Below are 13876 nucleotides of genomic sequence, written 5' to 3'. Positions count from 1 at the left end.
TCAGAGGGCACCAGAGACATATGGGGAGGAATAGAATTATCTGGCATGAGGAGGGCTGAAGGGGCAGCGTTCTCCCAGACAGAAGTGCTGGCAGAGGCTGTTGTTCTTTTGCTGAGACCTCCCTCCCCCCACATCTGAGTCTCCATCAAGCTGGGTATCACTGCCCTGCCCTGGTGATTCCCTGAGATCCTGTCCCACCCAACCAGTGGGCCCATCCCAGTTGTTTCCTCTGGCTTTTCCACTTGAATGGCATGTCTTGGCTCCTGCTTCAGACTTTCCTAAAATTTCTCAAAAAAGCAGCATGTAGTCTTGTTGTGCCCCGAGACTCTTGCTGACTTGCCCCAGGCCTGACACTAGTGGCAGGTGGCCTTAATTCACAGTTTGGCATCTCCTGGGCCCTCCAAACCCAGCACAAGCAGCAGCTACTACAGGTCACTTTGTAGTTCATGCCAGGAGGCCCCAGGCAGAACACACGTGGCAGCATACCTTGGCCTGCACCTCTTGGGAGACCCCAGAGCCATTGCACCCAGTAGATAGCTTCACACCACATTGAAGCACCACCCAACCACCTCCATAAGCAACACACTCAAGGGGCAGACTCAGCAGGAGCCAGAGTCCTACTGAAGTGAGTCCTGTTCCATGGGGTGGGCCCCTGTGTAGCTGATCCTCCATGGTGGTTACAGCCAGTCCTTGCAGCTGATCAGCCTGGGGGTAAATCCCTCCCACTGACATGCCAACAACAAACAAGGCTCAACTACAACAGGAGCGTGTATACAGGATAAACACGGGGGAGGGCACACCTGGAGTGTCTGGCTCAGGTGAATAGGGAGGCTGTGCCACTGGACCCTACAGAACACCTTCTACAGTAGGCCACTCTACCAGTCTGGGAGACATAGCAGCTCTGCCTAATACACAGAAGCAAACATGGGAAGCTCCCAAAATGAGGAGATGGAGAAACATGTCCCAAATGAAAGAACAAAACTGGGGGGGGGGGGGACTAAATTAAATGGAGACAAGCAATGTACCAAATGGAGAGTTCAAAACCTTGGTTATAAGGATGTTTAACACATTGTATGCGGGAAACATATTTATACATTTTATGTTGACTGGTAGTAGAGCATGTAATAAAAACTACCCGCAGACAGTGTGTTAATGAGAACTTCAACAGCTTAAAAAAAGACAAGGAAACCATAAAACATAACCAGCCAGAAATGAAGGATACACTAAATAAAATGAAGAATAACTTTCAGGGACTCACAGTGGGTAAAGCCGATAATCAAGTCAGCAATTTGGAATATAAGGAAGAAAAAAGAATCCCCCCCAAAATGAGGATAGTGTAAGGAGCCTGTGGGACAACCTCAAGCATTTCAACGTTCACATCATTGGGGGTGCCAGGAGAAGAGAGTAAGAATTGAAAACCTATTTGAAACAATATAACAGAAAACTTCCCTAACCTGGTGAAGGAAATAGAAATGCAAGTCCAGGAAGTGAAGAGAGTCCCAAACAAGATGAGCCTGAAGAGGCCCACCCCAAGATAATTAAAATGTAAAAGTTTAAAGACAAAGTGAGAGTCTTAAAAGCACCAAGAGAAAAGCAGTTAACTATGAGGGAGCTCCCATAAGACTGTCAGCTGATTTCTCAACAGAAACTTTGCAGGGATTGGCAAACAGAAGGGATTGGCAAGGAATATTCAAAGTGATGGAAAGCAAGGACCAACCAAGATTGCTCTACCCAGAAAAGCTATCATTTAGAACTGAAAGACCTACAGAGAGTTTCCCAGACAATAAAAAGCTAAAGGAGTTGATCACCACCAAACCAGTATTACATGAAATATTAAAGGGTCTTCTTTAAGAAGAAAAAAAGGATAAAAAATATGAACAATTAAGTGACAATAAATATGTATCTATCAACAATTGAATCTAAAAATCAAAATGAATAAGCTGAATAGAAACAGACTCAAAGATACAGAAAACATTTTGACAGTTGCCAGATGAGCAGGAGAGGAGAGTGGGTTTAAAGAGTGAAGGGATTAAGAAGTACAAATTGGTAGTTACAGAACATTCGTGGGGGTGAAAAGTACAGCATAGGAAATATAGTCAATAATCCAGTGATTATATATGGTATCAGATGGGTACGAGATCTATTGGGATGATCACTTTGTAAGATATATAATGTCTAATCACTGGGGTGTATACCTGAAACTAATGTAATGTTGTATGTCAACTATAATTGAAATATAAAAAGTGATTTTAAAATGGAATCACCAACATAATTAAACATTGGCATTATTATAACTCTGAATTGTGGAACAAACACAACATCTATTTCATTTCTGATTTTTTAAAAATTTGAAAGTTTGCAAAGCTCAACAACTGTTTTCTTATTAGATAATTACACAGAACTTCTGATACCTTTGATCTTATCTTTGTGCATTATCGTTGTTATGAAACTTTTGTATTTTTGTCCCTAAAATTAGATCCGCCTTGTATTTTCAGAGTAAATTAAACACATATTTATAACTCTAGGATCTGATTGTATGGACTGGGTCTCTAAAGCCTGCAAAGTCTCTCTCATGCTGTACAAAGCAGACCAGTTCACACTGTATAAAAATATTTTAAAAGACTGAGATTTTTCTCTAACTCTGCGTAAGATATCAAATTAATATTCATACTATTGTTATCCTTAAATATTGTGAACTTATGTCACCAATTTACTTACTGTGAAAAAAGAAAAGCAGGAATGGCATGCTGTGAGCAGACCGCCGGGGTGAGTGGCTCCGTAGTTACAGCTGAGAGGTGTCTCTGTGCTGGAGTTTGTAACAGGGTTTTCTGGGCCAGTCGCGTGCAGATGTGCTGGTTGTCACCAATGGCAAGTTAACTCGTGTAGCTTCTTTGAAATACACACCAAAAAATATTGATTTGGGTAACTTGGGGGGAAACATATCTTTCTAGTTATTAGTCATCATTTTACAATTATGATTTAGAAGTTAGTAAATATTTGCTTCCTTATTCAGTTAAGATTGTATGTAACCCAAGGGTTGTATGATCTTTGATTTAAAATTTTGAGAGAAACTTTTTCTTACTGGATCCCAATGATTGTATTAATAAAGAGCGTTCTGTTTTTCAAGTACTGATAGAATTGTTTAAATGTGTATTGGCTCATGTACTCTATCTTTAGTACAAGATTTTTTTTTAATCTTTAGCATCTATAATCCCAGTTCCATTCAACAAATATTTATTGCCTTGCATAAACAAATAATTCATTGTGTTAAAATTATTTTTAGTTCAATGTTCTAGAAATGAAACCTTATTTTTTACTTAGACTTATTCTACAAAGCAAATAAACCAGTTATCCTAATTTTAATAAATACTAAAAGCTTTGCAAAAATTTTTCTTTGTGCATTAAATGATTCTTGGCCCATACTCAGCAACTATGATGAATGTATAATGAAATAACATCTTGAAAGCAGACCCAATACATTAAGTATTTATTGAGCTTCTAGCAAATGCTCAGTATTGTGCTTTTTCTGTACGATTTTTCTGTGACAGTCATACTATTTTGCTTATATAATCAAAAGTGGAGATGTGGAGTTTATTTATAGACCAGTTGCTTCACAGTCGTACAGGACGCTATAATAAGAAATACAGTAAATGAGTAGCAGGGGGGTTGAGCTACTATTTTCTTCTTCAGGTTGTGACACAGGCTGACAAAAGCTGAGCAATTCACAGCTGGGTGGTGTCACAAAGTACCGTTCCTTCTAAAAACAATTAGGCCTAGCAGGGGGTCCCTCATGGCTTCCTTGTTAAGCTTCCTGGGCCAGCTGATCTGAAGCTCTCTGACAAGTTTCCTCTCTGAGCTCTGAATGCTTGGGCTTTTCGTCACTTTGTCTCCATACGTGTTTTCCTGTAGTCTTCCTTCTCTTGAGTTAATTATGTCTCCCAGAATGCTTTTTGATTCTTTCTGGAGAAAATAATGTCTTCGAACAAATCTTTGCTCGCTTGCCTTGAATATTGCATCCCTAGAGCTTCCTGCATCTGTGTTTTTTCTCCTTTATCACACCTTCCTTTTTAATCTTCACCTGAGGATATGTTTAGTGATTTTAGAGAGGAAGAGAGAGATAGGAACGTCTATGTGAGAGAAACATCCATCAGTTGCCTCCCACTCACACCCTGATCTGAGATGCAATCTGCAACCCAGGCATGTGCCCTGACCCGCGATAAAACCTGCATCCTCTTGCTGTGTGGGGAACAACACTCCAACCAATTGAGGCACCTGCCCAGGGCTATCACACCCCTTTTTAAAAAATAACTCCCACCCTGGCTGGCGTAGCTCACTGGATTGAGCGCAGGCTGCAAACCAAAGCATCGCAGGTTTGATTCCCAGTCAGGGCACGTGCCTGGGTTGCAGGCCATGGGCCCCAGCAACCACATATTGATGTTTCTCTCTCTCTCTCTCTCTTTTTCTCCCTCCCTTCCCTCTCTAAAAATAAATAAATAAAATCTTTAAAAAAATAATAACTCCCTTCTCCAGGTTAATATTAGATGAGCTTACTTAGCTGCTTTGTTTCAGGCCTACAAGAGCAGAGGGTAAAAGGACTTTTCTATTTACTTTGCTACCACAGCTATTTCTATCAGGTTGAATTTCAACCTTTGGAGTTGTGTTTAAATACGTTGGAATAAAATAACAGAAATGTTAATATGTGTACAAAAAGGTAAATATTGATAGCCTACTCTCTATGAGGGACAGATGTGTCCTCTGAAGTTATTCAAACTACTTTCTTAAGAAGCATCTATAAAAAGAGCCTTTATTTTTGCTGTTTAAAGTCTCCATATTTTGCTGAGCTGTTATTCATTATTGGCATCTGCCACAGAATGGGGAAGTGAACAAACAGATAATCTCTGGAGAGAGCCAGAAAATTTTGGCACAGGTGGGAAAATAGTACTAATCAGTTACTTTTCAAATGAAGGTAGCCTTGCCCTGACTGGTGTGGCTCAGTTGGTTGGGTGTCATCCCACAAAGCAGAGGGTTGTCAGTTTGATTCCAGGTCAGGGCACATCCCTGGGTTGCAGGTCCAGTCTCCTCGCCCTCCCACCCCCAGTTGGGGCCCATGCAAGAGACAACCAATCAATGTTTCTCTCACACATCAATGTTGCTCTCCCTCTCTTTTCCCCTCCGGTCCCATCTCTAAAAAAAAAATACAATAGTATGAGGTCTGTCCAGAAGGTATCCAGCCATGTAATAGGAAAAGTAGAGACACTTATTGAAGAAGATACAAGAAACAGTGTACACAGAACAATGACCCCTCAGTCCACATCAAAGTAGGCACCTTGGGACCTCACACAGTTCTCCCAATCACCATTAGCAGCCCCGTCATATTTTCCTGAATCCCACTGATGGTCTGAAATCTCTTCTCTTTCAAAGGCAATTTTATTTTGGGGAAAAAACAGAAGTTGCAGGGCGCTGTAGGGGGGGCTGAGTCGCCTGGATGATTTGATGTTTCACCAAAAAAAACTGTGCACAAGATGTGATCAATGATTGAGTGGTTGTTGTGATGAAGCTGCCAATCACCAGCTGCCCATAGTTACAGCCCTCTGAATCATCCAAATAGTTTCCATGGAGAAATGTTGAAGTTTAATGCAATGTTGAAGCTTAGAATTTAATGGGAACTCATTACTTTACTCATTCAAACATTTTGAATGCAATGGCCACACAGTTCACATGCTCACTCAATGGCTTCTACCTCCCCCACTGACTAGTACAGTGAAGTCGTCATTGTTCACACACGCACATTCCAGTCCACTCTCCTTGGCTGCCAGGTTACATCAATGTTGATGTCGCTCAAACCATTCTCATTATATTAACAGTGGCTGGGCTTTTTCTGGACAGACCTTATAAATAAAATCTTTTTAAAAAATGAGGGTAGCCCTTGTATTCTACTAAATTGTTCTTTTTTAAGTTAAAGGCTAATGCCTCATTTTTCCTTCAGCCTGAAGTGGGGACCAAGATGTCTAGATTTCATTTCCTTTCTCCTCTGCATCCTTTTAATATTTAGCAGAATTTCTTTAATACCTTTCCCATAGATGTCTTTTATTCATTAGTTGTCTCTCTTATTTTCTTTAAACAGCCCTATTTTGGCCCTATGATCTCTTTAGAATCACGTTTCTTCATTCTCCTCTCTCAAATTGTTATAATCCCATTAACTTGGACTTAGACAAACTTGGACCTTAATTGAGTCTTCTTTAATTTCTGACCTTGTTGGTAGAACAGTGGTGTGTTACTGCCATCTAATGGAAAGAGAGCAAACTGCAGTGGGAAAATGAGCAGCACATCTAGGGTGTTTTCTAAGGGATTTCTGATCCAGTCTATAGCCGGGAAAATGATGACACAGCAGTTGCCATCTTGGAATCTGTGTTTTCCTGTGGAAAGGGTGATTAAGCCTAATACAACTCTCATCCTGAGGCCCCTGAACTGTGGCTGGATCGTGTCATTTAGAATCTTAAATTGGATGTTAATGAATGTGATAGCAACAGACAATTGAGACAAGCATCTCATTTTGTCAAGTTCTTAAGCATTTGCTTACTTGTCAGCAGGCTTTAAAATTTTAAATATCGTCGAATACATAATTTTAATTTTTGAAAATATTTGAGGATTGTATATAATACAAGTGCCTACCTGTAGAGCTTTAGTGATTTATATTATATCAGAAAGATTTTATAAAATTTCTGCATGTATTGCAGTAGCCAGTGTAGGCTGCATGCCTTCCTGAAGATGGTTTACTCTGAAGTGTAACTGTAAGTAAACATTACTTCAAGAAAACCTTGTCTTGCTTGATTTACTTACTTTTGAGAATCACTTCCCTTCATAAAAACAAACACCTTTCTGTGGTAACAGCTATAGCAAAGAGGGTCAAAATTTCATTTGTAATCATTGTTAATGACATGTATCAGCGAACCACGACTGAACATAACCAGACCTGATCTTAATTTTTTTAATCCTCATCCAAGGACAAGCTTATTGATATTAGAGAGGGGAAGATGTAGCCAGGTGTAGGCTCAGAGGCCCCAGGGCTCTCCACAAGCCTAGCTTGGGGGCTGGGAAAAGCAGCAGCAGCAGCAGCAGGGATTGAGAGTTGTTTTGTATATTAATAACAGCAGGCTAGCTTCACAGCCTGCGCAGAGCCAGGGAGACATGTGTGACTGTGATGTAGCTGGGAGAAAGCTCCCCACCCCCACCCCCAACTCATGGGTCACAGCGGTTACAGTGCCTGTGCAAGAACTTGGGAGTGGTTTGCTCCACTCCTCGGGGCCACGCCTGCCTGGACCATGGTAGCCAAGAAAGGCAGAGAATACAGGAGCTCATGCAGCTGATTGTGGGAGGAGTCGGAAATGGGGTTATGGAGGAAGATCTGCACCAGGATTAAAACCCAGGAGTGGCAGCCATGCTGGGGTTTAACCATGCAGTTTTGGGAAGAGGAGAGGGGGTCGCTTGGCCACATGGCTTAGGAAGCAGGAAAGCAAGATGTAGCAGCCATGCAGAGCTCTCTCTTAGCAGTTTGAAAGAATGCAGAAGGACTCCCACCTGCCCACCAGGAGGGTGAGGTTTTGGATTAAGAATGGGAGCCTAGCCGAGCTGCGGGCTTCTGCTTTCTTTTCCTGAGATTCGGAACCCCTGACTGGCCGGACTGGGCAAAGGGGGGAAGGCAGGACTGTGTGTGTGTGTGTTGGTGAGTGTCTTCAAGGGGCTTCAGGGTTTAACAGCAACATTCCATTACTCTTAACCTGTATAAGTTTTGATAAATAGTTCCTTTCCTTTTTACCAGACTTGGGCATTGAGAGCCACAGTTCCTAACACGGCAGTGGGCAAAGAAGAACAATAGTGAGACAGATGCCGGGGGAGTGGGGTTGTTTCTGTAACAAAGGGAGGGACAGAGAGAGGGACAGAAATATCCGCGTAAGAGAGAAGCATCAATCAGTTGCCTCCCATTTACACCCTCACTCAGGACCAAACCCACAGCCTGGGCGTGTGCCCTGACCAGGGCCCAAACTCGCAGCCTTGTGGTGTGCGGGACGGCACTCCAAACCAATGAGGCACCCCAGCCAGGGCCTGGACTTAATTTTTTCTCAGTTTGTCTTTAGAGCCCTCCTATCATGTTTTAATTCCCACACGAAACAGAAACACAATGAAGTTGTGCTCTGTCTCCTTGACCGCCTTCTTCCGGAGCAGAGGACTGCTGCATTTGCCACGGCCCCTGATGGGGTGTCACAGTGGTGGCTTTGTTTGTGTTTTCATTGTGGTTTGCTCTGCACACAGATGTGCTCATCCTGCCCGTGGGATGTGATCCTGTAGTCTGTTGTAAAAATCTATATATTTTTAAACCTGCAGCAGATGTTTTGATACTCAGTTATGGCTGAGAATCAACATTGGAAGCTACTATTTAGAAATTTGCAAATAAATTCATTTGAAATTCTAGAATAAAGCTATATATAGTGTTGAGTCTTTTGGTATCAAATTTTAAATTTCCACTGAACATTTATATCAATTGCCACCAGGTGGCAAATGCTTATTGTATTTCCCCATCTTTGTTAACAGAAAAGGAAGTTTGCATTGAGAAATGTTCACCTCACCACCACTCCCCAAGCAAAGCAATTGAGTAATGGTTTTCAGAATTCAGGTTGAGCACACGATTTTAAGAACCCAAGGTTCTGCATATTGAGTGTTGGATTCAGACCCTGTGAGAGGCCAAGATGTAAGTACTGAGAATGCACTCTTACCAGGTGTGCTGCTGAACCAATGTTTTCATACCGCACCATCTTGTTTTAATTCTCTGCTGCTCAGCAAGCCAGGTGGGGGCCTCGCTCTTCGAGTAGGGACCTGGTACGAAGAGTAATCCAAGAGCTGTGCTGGGTCAGTCACATGGCGAATGGGAGAGCCCAGGTTGAAACCTGGTCAAATTCTAGAGTGGCTCTTAATTACTATACCTGTACTTTACCTTTGAGAGAGTGTACTTGGCCTGCAGAATTCTTCCACTTGAAGAATATAATTGGTCAAACTTAGGCAAGGAGTAATAAACTAACCACCTTGTTTTAGTTAGCAGGTGAAAAACAAAGTTTAAAAAAACATTCACAATAGCCAAGAAGTGCAAGCAACCCAAGTGTGCATGGACAGATCTAGTGCATAAACGAAATGGAATGCATGCACTTACATATACACAATAGAATGTTATTCATCCTTCAGAGGGAATGAAATTCAGATGCACGCTACTGCTCAGATAAATTTTGCTGAGTGAAATAACCCAGTTACAAAAAGACAAATGCCGTACAATTCCACTTATATGAGGCAGCAAGAGGACTCATATTCATAGAAACAGAAGGTAGAATGGTGATCACCAGGACCTGGGAGGAGGGGAAAATAGGGAATTGTTTAGTGGGGTTTCAGCTTTGCAAAAAGAAAATGACTTTAAGGTTATTTATATAACAGTGTAAATATACTTACCACTATTAAATGCTATACTTAAAAATGGGTAGAATGGCAAATTCAGTGTTATGTGTCCTTCACCACAGTTAAAAACAAAACTAAACTATGCCAGTTTACTGTCTCACAGTGAGAATGCATCTAGCAGACTGGACCTCCAGGTTGCCAGGTGCAACCAATGTGCTTTCTCCCCATGGGTGTGCCTTGTGGACTTGAGGCAGGGGGACAGCAACTGGGTTTAGGGATCCAAGTCCACTGCCAGGACACCCCAGTGCTGGGTCAGGCAGGTCATGTCCATGAGCCAAGGCATCCTTTTCTATGCTTGGGAGAGGCTCCTCCTATGGATCTGGGCAGTTTGAAGTCCTGTGAGGCAGTTTGAGCTCTGGTCATCGACATGTGGTTACATATGAGGACATTCACTCTGAGACATGCAGACTGTCATTTGCAAAGTCTACACATAGCACCAAAATCACTTCCCCTACCTTGTGAATCATAGAGTGTGAGTCACTGTATCATCTTGATTCAAACTAAAAATGCTTCCTATGTGACATTTTTTTCAATGATTCAGATTGCCTTCTGACTTGTGTGAATAAACAAATGGGATTACTAGTTTGGATTGATGGAAAGATATATTACTTATTGTGCATGTAAAAGCTAATTCGTTCATCAAGGTATCAAGCAGTGTATTGTTGATAAGTGAGAATCATAGTTTACATTAAAGGATGGTTAAGAAGTGTGTGGTAATATTCATTTTGAATTATTTTAATGGTACATTTGCAAGCAAAACATCTCCCTAAAATCACTGATCTTTTTAAACTAGAGAATGTCAAAGTTGTTTAAAGATTAATATAATGAATCATTCTGTACCCAGCTTCAACAATTACTGTCTCATAGACAATTTTGTTTTATCGATGATCCACACCTACTTCTTGCCCTTTTAATAAACAATTTTTATAGGCAATATAACATGGTTGAACTATTCCAAAATAGGATTATAATTGTTTAATAAAAGATGTTTTACTTCAGGTCAAGATGGTGCCATAGGTAAACACAGCTCGCTTCCTCACACAACCACATCAAAATTACAACTAAAATATAGAACACCCATCACTCAGAACTGTCAAAATCTAGTTGAATGAAAGTCTGACAGCTATGGAATTGAAGAAATCACATCCATCCAGACTGGTAGGAGGGGTGGAGACATGGAATGGGCTGGTCCCACATCCACGTGTGGTGGATAAAAATTCGGGAGGGATATCTCAAGAGCAAGGAGTCCCAGCCCCATACCAGCTCCCAAGCCCAGGGTTCCAGTGCCAGGAAGATAAGCCCCCATAACTTCTGGCTGCAAAAAACAGCAAGGATTGAGTCAGTGGAAGAAACTTCTGGTGTCCCAAGCAGTTCCCCTTAAAGAACTCACACAGGGACTTACTCAGACTCACTCCCGCTGAGCTCCAGCACCAGGATAGCAGCTGAAAGGCACCAGTGGCACAGGGGAGGAATTGAAGTTACTGGCATCAAAGCAGGAGCTGGAGGACAGCTTTCTCCCAGACAGAAAGGCAGGCAGAGACCACTGTCCCTTTTCTAAGCCCTCCTCCCACAGAACCACAGAGCCACAGAGCCAGCAGGCAGGTGCCATATCTGAGATTCCATCAACTTGGCTAACACTGCCCCGCCCTGGAGATTCCCTCAGACTTACAGGCCCAAACTTTTAATTCTGACTTTTCCATATGAATGGCTTGTCTTGGCTCATGCTTCACAACTGCCTAAATCCTATCAAACAAGCAACAGCCAGCCTCAGTTAGCCCCCAGCTCTTGCTAAGTGGCCCCAGGCCTGGCACTAGCAGTAGCCAGCCTAGATTCACTACTTGGCTTCACCTAGGAATCTCCAAGCCCAGAACAAGTACCAGCCATCTCAGATTGCTTTGTAGCTCATGCGGGGTGGCCCAGGACAGAACACAGGTGGGGGCTGATCTTGGCCTGCACCACCTGGGGAATCCCAGAGCCTGTGCACCCAGTACACAGCTACAGATCACAGTGCAGCACCACCACCCTGCTCCTCAGCAGAGGGCAGAGGTTTGTGGTCAGTAGTCACAGCCTGTCTTTGCAGCTGTCTGGCCTGGGTAAATCCTTCCCATTGACCTGCAAACAGCAATCAAGTCTCAACTACAAGACAATGGAGTACTCAGCCCATAGGAAGGGTATACCTCAAATACCTTTCTTGGATGCTAGGAGAGGCTCTGCCACCTGACCCTACAGGACACGTAGTATATTAGGCCACACTACCAAGACAGGAAGTCATAGCAGCTCTACCTAATACATAGAAACAAACACAGGGAGGCTGCCAAAATGAGGAGACAAAGAAACATGGCTGAACTGAAAGATCAGCTCAAAACTCTAGAAAAAGAGCTAAACTAAATAGAGATAAGCAAACTATAAAGTGCAGTTCAAAACACTGGTTATAAAGATGCTCAAGGGACTTAGTGAGGATCTCAGCAGCATAAAAAAGACTCAGTCAGAAAGGAAGGATACATTAATTGAAATAAAGAACAACTTTCAGGGAAATAATAGAGTGTATGAAGCTGAGAATCAAATCAATGATTTGGAACATAAGGAAACAAGAAACAACCAATCAGAAAAATAAGAAGAAAAAAGAATTTAAAAAATGAGTATAGTCAGCCTCTGGGACAACTTAAGCATTTCAATATTTGCAACACAGAGGTGCCAGAAGGAAAAGAGAAAGAGCAAGAAATTGAAAATCTATTTGAAAAAAATAAGGAAAGAAAACTTCCCTAATTTGGTGAAAGAAATATACAGGCAAGTCCAGGAAGCACAGAGAGTCTAAAACAAGATGGATACGAAGAGGGCTACTCTTTACAATGCACTTGAACACATCATATTAAAATGCCAAAGGTCAAAGATAAAGAGAGAATCTTAAAAGCAGCAAGAGAAAAACAGTAGTTACCTACAGGGGAGTTCCCATAAGACTGTCAGCTAATTTCTCAAAAGAAACTTTGCAGGCAAGAAGGGATTAACAAGAAATATTCAAAGTTATGAAAAGCAGGGACCTACAGCCCAGATTTCTCTACCCAGCAAAGTTATCATTTAGAATCAAAGGACAGATGAAGTGCTTCCCAGACAAGAAGAAACTAAAGGAACCCTGGCTGGTGTGGCTCAGCATATTGAGTGCCAGCCTGTGAACCAAAGGGTTGCCAGTTCGATTCCCAATCAGGGAACATGCCTGGGTTGCGGGCCAGGTCCCCAGTAGTGGGTAAATAACAGGCAACCACACACTGATGTTTCTCTCCCTTTCTTTCTCCCTCTCTTTCTTTCCCTCCTACAAATAAATAAATAAATAAAATCTTTTTTTAAAAAGAAAGAAAAACTAAAGGAGTTCATCATCACCAAACCATTATGATATGAAATGTTAAAGGGACTTATTTAAGAAAAAGAAGGTCAGATTTCCAGCCCAGATGGAGGCATAGGTAGACACACTGTGCCTCCTCACACAAGCAAAAGCACAACGACAAATTTAAAAACCAAAAAAAATAAAACCAGAACTAACAGAAAATCAAACTGTATGGAAGTATGACAACCAAGGAGTTAAAGAAGAAACATTCATCCAGACCAGCAGGAGGGGTGGAGATGGGCAGCAGGGTGTTGAGGACTCGCAGCAAGGCAGCGGCTGGTGAAGCTGGCGAGGCAGCAGCTTGCAGACTGGGCAGATAAAAGTGCGAATAAATATAGAGGAACAACTAGGGAGCAAGACAGACCCACAATCCAGGGTTCCAGCGCAGGGAAATAAAGCCTTGAACCTCTGACTGAAAACCCCTGTGGGGGTTGAGACAGCAGTGGGAGAAACTCCCGGCCTAACAGGAGAGTTCACTGGAGAGACCCACAGGGTCCTAGAATGTACACAAACCCACCAACCTGGGAATCAGCACAAGAAGGGGTCAATTTGCTTGTGGATAGTGGGACAAGTGACTGAAAACCAGAAGAGAACACAGTAAGCAGCACCGTTCTCTCTCCAACCCCTCCCTGACATGTAGCACAACAACACAGTGACATGGATTGCCACACCCTGGCGAATACCTAAGGCTCTGGCCTTTATACATAACAGGTGTGCTGAAAAATGGCCCAAATGGAAGAACAGATCAAAGCTCTAGAAAAAATACAACTAAGTAATGAAGAGATAGCCAACCTATCAGATGCACAGTTCAAAACACTAGTAATCAGGATGCTCACAGAAATGGCTGAATATGGTCATGAACTAGAGGAAAAAATGAAGGCTATGAAAAATGAAATAAAGGAAAATGTACAGGTAACCAACAGGGATGGGGAGGAAACTGGGACTCAAATCAACAATTTGGAGCAGAAGGAAGAAATAAACATTCAACCAGAACAAAAT

This window comes from Phyllostomus discolor, chromosome 14 (assembly GCF_004126475.2).
Source record: "Phyllostomus discolor isolate MPI-MPIP mPhyDis1 chromosome 14, mPhyDis1.pri.v3, whole genome shotgun sequence".
In the NCBI taxonomy this organism is placed as follows: Eukaryota; Metazoa; Chordata; class Mammalia; order Chiroptera; family Phyllostomidae; genus Phyllostomus; species Phyllostomus discolor.
The sequence above is the reverse complement of the archived record's forward strand: the minus strand, read 5'-3'. Positions refer to the sequence as shown.